This window comes from Pipistrellus hanaki (assembly GCF_964339955.1).
Source record: "Pipistrellus hanaki genome assembly, chromosome: 14".
Lineage (NCBI taxonomy): Eukaryota > Metazoa > Chordata > Mammalia > Chiroptera > Vespertilionidae > Pipistrellus > Pipistrellus hanaki.
Genome location: NC_140516.1, coordinates 24,156,033 through 24,165,347, shown reverse-complemented (window position 1 = coordinate 24,165,347; position 9,315 = coordinate 24,156,033). Strand labels below are relative to the sequence as shown.

Here is a 9,315-nt window from a genome sequence, read left to right as displayed (position 1 = left end):
TTTGTATTGATGCATAGTTAGCTAGGTAACCACATAAATTAATTACGCCAGTGTCTTTTTTTTTTTTTTTGGTCTCTGTTACTAAAAGAACTCTTGTAAAGTCTGGTTCAAATCTCAATGTTAGACATGTTTATTTCTGGACATGTTTATTTCTGGATTATTTTATCATAAATTCATGAGCAAGGAGCAGTGCCAGATGACTAGGAAATTACACACCCTTTAAAATGCCAGAATCAAGAATGCCAGAATCAAGAACACCAAGACTCAGGAAGTTAGCTTTTGGATTAGTGGCTTCTTCAGAGAGTCATCACTCTGGCGATTTAGATTTCTGAGCTTCTCATATATCCCTGCTGTGACCTGATGCTCATCAAGACAAGCAAACAACTTTTTATTTGCCCTAGAGAAAAACCTGTCTTGATGAAACCCAGGATGATACCAAATGAACATGTTGGAATGTCAGGACACTGTGGTAGTATTTATTAATAGAGGAAAGAAGCTGACTGCTTATGTGTTCAGTGAAGTAGGTTCCTCTTAGGAATGGTAGAATAACCCTGCACAGTACATTGCCATAACTTGGCAATTGAATAGTGATAATACATTTTAATTGAACAAACTGAGGAATTTGGTAGGAATATAAAATTAAAAACCAGCAAATATCAGGAATCTTATCATCATAGTTAATTTTTTCCCCTTGATTGAGGAAAAAGCTTAAATACATTTTCATAAGCCAGCAGGTCAAAGACAATATTAGGAATATATATCATATGCTCCCAATTCAATCCATGCATGCACATAAATACCTATACAAAGATGCAAATAAAATCTTGATCCTATTTTGGCTACTTTTCAGATTAAATTTATGAACTTTTGCTTGACCTTAAGGTTAGCCGGTCATAAAGTCCTGAAGTCAAGTTTTCAGGTATATACACATAACACCCATTTAATACCTAGACAAGCACACTTCATCAAGCTTCTAGTTCAGGATAAACACCTTTCTGTCAAGAACTGTGCGTCCACAATTCATAACTCTTATATGGGAAGTTAGGACACCTGGATTCTGATCTGGTTTAACAGAGAGGCTTTGGGGCAAGTTTCTTTTTAAAAAACCTTTCCGCCTGGGTAGGCTGGGGCGGGGGAATGTTATAAGATAATTTTGGTTTAGGGGGAGGAGCACATTCCTTATTTGTCTCTCCTCCATTTCATTCTTCTCTAAAAAATCAATGAAAAAATATCCTGTGGTGAGGATTAAAGAAAGAAAGAATGAGACCGACTGTGGTGCCTGGAGACCATACACCAGGCTGGAGAGGGCATCCTGGCCCCAGAAGGTGTCTTCTGGCAGTAAGGCCAAATCTTTTCAAGAGAAGTTAGAAATTTGGTTACTGTGACATTTCCTAACTTCTAGGCACTGACAATGAATGTCAATGAATAAACAAACAGTTGCCTTGTGGGGTAAAACAGTGGCATGGTTCCTGGAGGTGCCAGTTTATGACTTCGGGCATGCTGGTCTAATAGCTCCACTTTTGAGGGGTGGGGTGGTGGGAAGCCCAACCCAGAGGTGAGCAAAGATCAATTGTCATTAATCTTTAATTCATGGCTCAGCTATGAAATGCTCCAGATTGTTGCAGCTTGGGAGTTTGCAGGGAAGAATGGAATGTTAGGGAGACTATCTCCTCAGTGACCCCAGAGGCGGAGGCACCCATAGGATTGGTGAGGGGGATCGGTGCTGCCAAACGATAAGGAGTTAGACAATGATCTTCTGCAGGTGAACACAAGGACACGGTAGAGCACAGATAGGTGAAGAGTTGAACACAATTTATTTTATGCTTAAATAATCGACTAGGTCATCCAGTGTATGGTTTTTTTTTTTCATACATTATGTCATTAGAGCTATGTGTCCATGAATGCTGATTTCATATGAATATAATCAACAAATTAAAGAATTTCACCAAAACCCAAATAAAAATGCCCTTTAAAACACTGCAGCCTTATTAACCTAGTATGACACTGCTAGAATGGTTACAAATGATTGGCTTACTGAAAGGTGTCTACATCTTAGAGCCAGTACACGATACAGTGGTAATTTTACAGCGTGCTGCCATTCTACTAGCTAAGGGTTTCTGTTCAGTCCATTTTAAACACCCCTGACTTGGGGCCTCTTATGAGCACCATCCACCTCTAAAGCGGCAAGCATTACCCCCTTTTTAAGCACTAACAGAGAGCACCCCCTCCCCCTAAAGCAACTACTGTATAGGTTTTTTTTTTTTTTTTTTCCTTCCATTTTTAGGTCGTTTAATTGGAAAATTGGCAATAGCAACAAATATTAGATGAAGGGCTTTTTTGTTTACAGATAAAATCTTCTGTGTTGCAGTATACGGTAGTGTTTGCAAAATTGGAAAAGATTTAATCAAAATAAGGTGATACACATGCATCAAAATATTAGTATTCTGAAGAAAAAAATTTTTTTTTCACAGAACTACAGAATTCCTCATTTTGGGAATTATTTAAATTTGCAGCAGATTTTAAAGATTTGCCTTTTTTTTTTAAAATCAAGCTAGCAGTTTTGCATATACAAACATTATAATTGCTAATATACAAGAATCAGTAAAGGTCCCTCCCCCCCAGAACCCCGCCCTCCTCTTCTAAGGTGAAGTCCCTTGAGACCTCTATGATGTTAAATGCATTTGCAATATTCTGTTTGGGTTCTAAGAGGCAGTGCCTTATCAACATTTATTCTATTTTTTTTCTTCTGTTAGAATTTATACACTGTTATTATTTACAGCAAAACTATAGATGTTTTAAAAAAGAAACAAATAGTGTTTTATACCCTGACAGTTTGGGTCCAAGAAAAATAAGGCGAGCTGTTGTGGATTTAGTAATTTTAGTGTTTCTCTGTGATTTTCATCAGTCCGTCTCCTTCTGTTCCTTCAGGAGGCAGGAATTTCTTCCTTTTGTGAATGACACCAAGTTCCTTGAGATAAACTGTTAACGGCATGGCTTCTTGTATATACACTGCATTGCTAATTGCACACGTGCCAATCCTGGGAATGAACGTGAATTTCCATGCTCTGTAAAGTTGGCTCATGCTAAATTAAAATGTGGGTGGTTTTCTTTTTCTTCTTTTCTTTTGTGTAAAAAAAAAAAAAAAAAAAATCATGCCATTAATGTGTGGAAGCGGCAAACACACACACCCTTCTCCTCCTCGAATCTCTACTTCCTGCTGACATGTCTTCATGAATTTCTCAATACTGGCAGTAAAAACACGTGATCCTGTGGGAAGACAGACAATAGGTAGTGAGTGAGATTAGCTTGCTTTCTGTTTTTTAAAAAACAGAGAACTTGCCTAAGCCTTTCTTGCTATTCAACAGAAAAGGCTCAGAGAGTGGGAGTCCTGGGCCTCCTAATGGGGCAGGTTAGCATGAAACTTTGAACTCGGGCTATCTGCTAGATGCCCGAGAGGACAAGGCCCTGGTGTGTGCCGGGAAGCTCTTTGAAGGCCATGACCTCCCTTTGGTGATCCCATGACCTCATGCAACTTTATTTGCTCTATTTGTGGTTTTAGAGATTGAGTCAGAAAGACTCTCTTCTAGGTCATTCACTGGGGCCTCTGGGGCCTCTGGCTTATCTGTAAAATGAAGAGGCTGATGGGTGCTCTCTGAGATTTCCACCAACAGCACAGTAGCAGGGGCATGAGGTTTTCATGGGCGCAGGGATATGGAGTCAGAATAGTGCATCGCAGTCCTGTCTGTATGCTTTATGTCCCTCACCTCCCAAAACGCAACCAGTCTTCAAAAAGGGAGGACAGTGCTATTGCTTCATTACTATGAAACCGTCTTTCATTTTAATGTGCATATGGAAAAATCTTCAGCCATTGGAAAGAATATTTTCCCCTTTCCTATCCCATATCTGTGGTGACAGGATAAATTAATTTTGAGGTTTGTTTTTTTTGAGGCTCCACTAAGATGTCTTGTCTTACTCGATAATACCTGCATAAAGAATCTGTTTTATAGCCGCTCTTCATGTCAACATAAATCAACATTTTTTTTGGCAAAGGTTTTCATACTTTGGTGCAGTGTGTATTGTTCTTGGTATGAACTTTTTTTCCATAAAATAAAATTATTCCCACATCTAGTCCTTTGTCAGCATGAAGGTGACAAACTTGAATGCCTGCCCAAGAACAAGACACAGCCCCTACAGAAACCTGAGAAAGGCAAGAACAACCTTAGGAACAACCCTGCTCACCAACATGTAAGCAGGTCTAGGATAACCTTTAGGATTATTTCTGTTAAGGCCCAAAAGTCTTCCCAGTGACCTTGACGTTGTTTACTTCTCCTGGACAAGTTTCTTCCCCTTTAAGGTGGGTCACCCAGGATACCTTGGCTTAGGTAAACATGCTGGTACAGCACTTCCTTTGTCTGCTCTATTGCAGTTCTTGTCCCCCCCCCCCCCCTTTTTTTTGTATTAAAAGTGCTACTGACCTCCACACCCCAGGTCACCAATGCGGAGAGCCAAGAATATCAAAGTATCAATTCCTTGTGGGGTGATTTCAACACCCGCCCCCTCCCATGGCTCTGCAGAAGCTCCAGAGAAGGAAAGTGACTCATTTGGACAGGCTCCATCCCAGAAGGTGTGCAAATCAGAGTAAGAAGATCAGGATTTTCTCACCTCTGTTTTTATATTATTCCTAATCTTCCAGGCACCAGGCTTCTTAGATGGTCCTATAATGTTACCCTAGTGCTCTAATATCATGCTGTTTTCTTAGGGAGAATTTTCAGCAATTTTCTCTAATCAAACCCCTCCCATAGACCCCTGATTTTAACAGCTCAATGGATACATAACTTACATACCATACAATTCACCTATTGTAAATAATATAGTTTGATAGTGTTTAGTAAATGTATGTAGATGGGCAACTCAATTGAACTTCATTTATGTTTGCTTCATCTCTTCCAAAAACTAATCCAACTTCCAAGGATAAATCTGGCCATAAGGAGTAAGGTCTTTCTCTTATCACCCAATGCAAACGACCATTACTCTCTAGAAATACTGGATATTTTTCTATAATCTTAAAAATGCTATTAATTGTGCCCATTTATGGTTATGATTTGATAGTTTTTTTTAAAAAGTTGAGAATTAGTTCCCCTTATAAATCTCTCTTGTTCTCACACCAGAGTGTGTTGGCTCCAATCACATCGGGTGCGGGAAGGTCATCACTGGATAAAAGACTTTATACCAAGTTGCTCAAACAGCATTAGAGCCTTGGCTGAGTGCCTGTTATAAAATATCGACATCCTATATAAACTGTAATAAGAGCGACACCTGATGGAAAGGTGTGAGAGGGCAGGAGTCATCAAGATGACATTCCAAAGAAAGGACAAGTCATCTTCTCTTTCTGGGTCCAGATAATAGATTCCAGGTAGAAGCATTTGCATTTAGGAATCTGTCTTTGGGTTTTGCAGACCTTTCAAACACAAAGGTAGTAGAAACCAACTCAAAAAGTTAATCATTTCACTGTACTTTTTATTTTCTTTTAGGAAACACTTTAAAATGTAGAAAAAAACAGCTATTCAATGGATTTTCATGGCAGTTTATATTTTATAGATGAATGTTTTCCTTTCCAAGTCAGGAGTATGCTTGAGTTAGAATCAACCTTTCCTTACAGGTCTACATACCAGTAGTTTTTAACTCCTAAGGTCTAGCTTTAAAAAAAAAAAATGTCTGAAGCTCTCTGTAGCCCAATGAACTTCTCCTAATGCCCACTATTCTCCATTGGTTCTCACACTTGGGGGCACATTGGAATTATCTGCAGAGACTTAAAAAAACCCCCAATGTCCAGGCCATATGTCATTCAAGTTTATTTACTAGTAGAATTTCTTGGGGCAGAACCCAATATCCAAAAAACAAACCCCCCACAAAACTTAAAAGCTTCCCAGATGATTCCAGTGTTCAATCAAATTTGACAGCCAGTTCTATGTTCTGGAGCAACAATTCTCATAGTTTGATGTGCATATGTATCATCTAGGGATCTTCAAATGCAGATTCTGATTCAGTAGTGTGAGGTGAACTCAAAGATTCTGTGTTTCTAACAGGTCTCCCAGGTAATGCTGATCCATAGGCCACACACACTAGGAGGATCTAAAGCAGGGGTGAGGAACGTCTGGCCCCACCAAGACTGTTTTTTTAAGTTGATAATTTTGTATTGCCCTTGAATGATGTTATAAAAATCCAAATGGCTCTTGGCAGATAAAAGGTTCCCCACCCCTGATCTAGAGGATCAAGACTACATGTTTGTCATCAACACATTGGTCTCCAACTTTTCCTTTGCTCATGACTTTGCATCCACTTATACTTCCCTTCCCTAACCTTCATCTATATCTAACTCTCTCTACCCTTCAAGTTAGTTTCAAGTGCCATCTTCTTGAAAGTGCAGACTGCTCTCCCTTTGCAGGTTAACACTTACTCATCTTTAAAGACTTAGCTCTGCTGTGACCTCAGGAAAGCAGTTTCTGATAGGTCTTCCCTAGAGCCCACTGAGAACACAGAGCGTTTGTTAGGCTAGTCCTTCCTTCTCTTCTTACCCACCTCTCTTGCCTTCTCATTGGGTCCTGGGCTTTGTATTTTTAGCCCTTGAACAACCTTTGTCCCATCTGGTTCCTCCTTGCAAGATAAGAGTCCCAGAAGGACAGGCAGCATGGAGGTTTTCTTCATGATTGCATATCTACGCTTTTCATTCTTCACCGAGTGAAAGGTCAAATATTTTTTGAAGGAATAAATACAATTAGTCAACTTTTTGACTCAGATAAAGTGTGGCCCTGGCAAACTTGGGCACTGTTGCCACTCTTGGCTTCCGTATGGCTGTGAGATCCTGAGCATTCCCCCCAGAGGCTTGGAATACAGCTATCCTACTATTTTTACAGCTTCTTTCTGGGGACCTTCCCTTGCCACAGCCTCACTAATCAGCCCTCTAACGGTACATTTGAAGTAAATGTTTTATAGATTATGGCTACTTTAAAAATGAAAGCTTGATTTACTAAAAACAAAACAAAACAAAAAAACAAAAAACACCCACACAGTTTTTACTATGACCAGTATGAAGAAATTTACTCAAAGTTGCCTTTGTACAAACTTTGATTAAAGTTTGCTTTTAGGTTTTTAATAGTCATCAAATACTATTAAACTATTAATTTAATAATAGTTAATAACTAGGTTCTGGATAAGTTCAAATCTCTTAGCTTTTGCTCATTAGCTATAGGACCTTGGGTAAGTCATTTAAATTGTAAAACTTCAGTTTCCTCATTTATAAAAAAAGGATGGTAGTACTTACCCTATACTATTATTTTGGGGATTATATGAATGGGGGGGGGGGTATATACTAGTAATCTTACCTAGTACCTGTCATACAGTAATCATTTGATAGAATATGACTATTATTCATAAGTAATTTTAGAAAGACAGGTTGGTGTAACAAAGGGCACTACTAGGCAAGAGTACTACTAGGCAAGAGTATCAATCATGAGCTGTGACAGCAGAAAGGTCTGATCTCTGAGCTGACATCAGTATCTTTATCTCTAAAAGGAAATAAACAAAATTGGTCTGACCTGCTTCGAGGCTTCCTTGAGGGATTACACAGGAAGAAAATGGACAAGCACTTTATAAACTATAAATCACTATATACTACACACAAATCTTTAAGTGACTTTAAGCCATTGGCTTTCCCCATTAAAAGTAGGATGGTTGTGGCTTAGTATTGCAGAAAAGCAGGTGCAGGGTTCAGATAACTCAAAATTAAACTGGCTGTACAATGGGAAATAAAAATTTGATGTCACCATCTCAGACTCAGTGAAATTTGGAAGTATTCTGCTTGCTTGGTTCTGTTATATATATTTTTAAAGGGCAGCCAGCAGGGCTATAAAATTTCTCAATCTATTTGCAAATTGATTTTTTCCAGAGCACATTCAGTGTCCTGGAATTCCAGGCAGTATTCTTGGACTCATTTCCCAGGTTCTCTGTGGAAGGTAAATACCACCCTGGAGAGTAGACTGGGGCTTGCTGTCAAATTGCCATTCTTTCCATCTGACACACTGAGTTTGCTCTACCCTGAAGTTATTCCCACATTCATAGGAATTCTCCTACTGAGTTTCTCTCTCCTTTGAGGGGGATAGCAAGTTAGCCCAGGCCCTGTCAACTTCTTTACAATGTGTACTATTTGTAATTTTAAAGCCTCATATATATTTATTGAGCAAGTTGCTCTCTGCTAATATTCTCTATAGGACCCTAGAAGCACAGCACTGTCATATAGTTTTTGGCATCATTTATTCATGGATATTAGGTATTTGTTACTTTATAAAAATGGCCCAGCTAGTGTAGGTAACAATTGTTTTTTTTGTTTGTTTGTTTGTTTTTTAAAAACAACAACAACATACTTTTATTGATTTCAGAGAAGGGAAAAAGAGAGTGAAAGATAGAAACATCAATGATGAGAATCACTGATTGGCTGCCTCCTGCATGCCCCCCACTGGGGATCAAGCCCATAGCCCAGGAATGTGCCCTTGGCCAGAATCGAATCTGGGACCCTTCAGTCCACAGGCCGACGCTCTATCCACTGGGCCAAACTGGCTAGGGCTACTTCTGGTTCTTTTCCATCTGGTGTATGAGTCTATGACTGAATGAGATGTTAAACTTTAAGGAAGACACTAAAGCTGACTGACCTAGTTTCTATTTTCGCTTAGAATTGCTTAAATAGACCAATTCAAGACAGCAAACTCATGTTCAGTGTTTTAGTAATTTGCTATATAGTGTCTTCCATCAAGTTTAACTGTCTGACATGCATAATAGGTGGGTTCATTCTAGATATTGTTACACTGATATTATTCTTAATTATCCAATCTCTTACCCTTATCAGCCAGGAAAAAACAAGTCATACTTCTATCTCTCAATCCATACTACCTTTTACCATCCTCACTGCCCAAGCCAAGATCTACCATAGTCTTCACAGGTTTTCTTGTCATCCATCATTGCCACTTCCAATTCACTCTCTGCCCTGCAGCTAGAGTGAGTGATGCAGAACACAACTTGCATTATAGCCCACCCTTGCCTAAGAACCTTCAATGGTTTCCCACTGTTTTGGGGGTAAAGACCAGAATCTTAACAAAGAGACACGCAAGGCCTATTCGGATCTTTCCTACCTTTCCAGACACAATGGCGAACTCTTCTGCCACTTACACTGATCCGTTCTCACAGTTTCTCTTTCCCTGTTTCCTACTTGTTGCCTCTGCAGAATGCTATTGCTTGTGCCTAGCCGTAGCAAATTTCCCACCC

General features: G+C 39.3%; 1 protein-coding gene across 9 annotated transcripts in view; it reads right to left on the bottom strand.

Moving 5' to 3' along the window:
• Nucleotides 1-1,795: 1,795 nt before the first annotated feature.
• Nucleotides 1,796-9,315, bottom strand: part of ANK3 (ankyrin 3) — a 555,635-nt gene continuing 548,115 nt past the window's right edge. For all 9 annotated transcript variants that reach the window (XM_084903932.1, XM_084903938.1, XM_084903933.1 and 6 more), the window contains one exon: nt 1,796-3,267. The gene's annotated coding sequence lies outside the window, so the exon portion shown is untranslated. The remainder of the gene's footprint in view (nt 3,268-9,315) is intronic.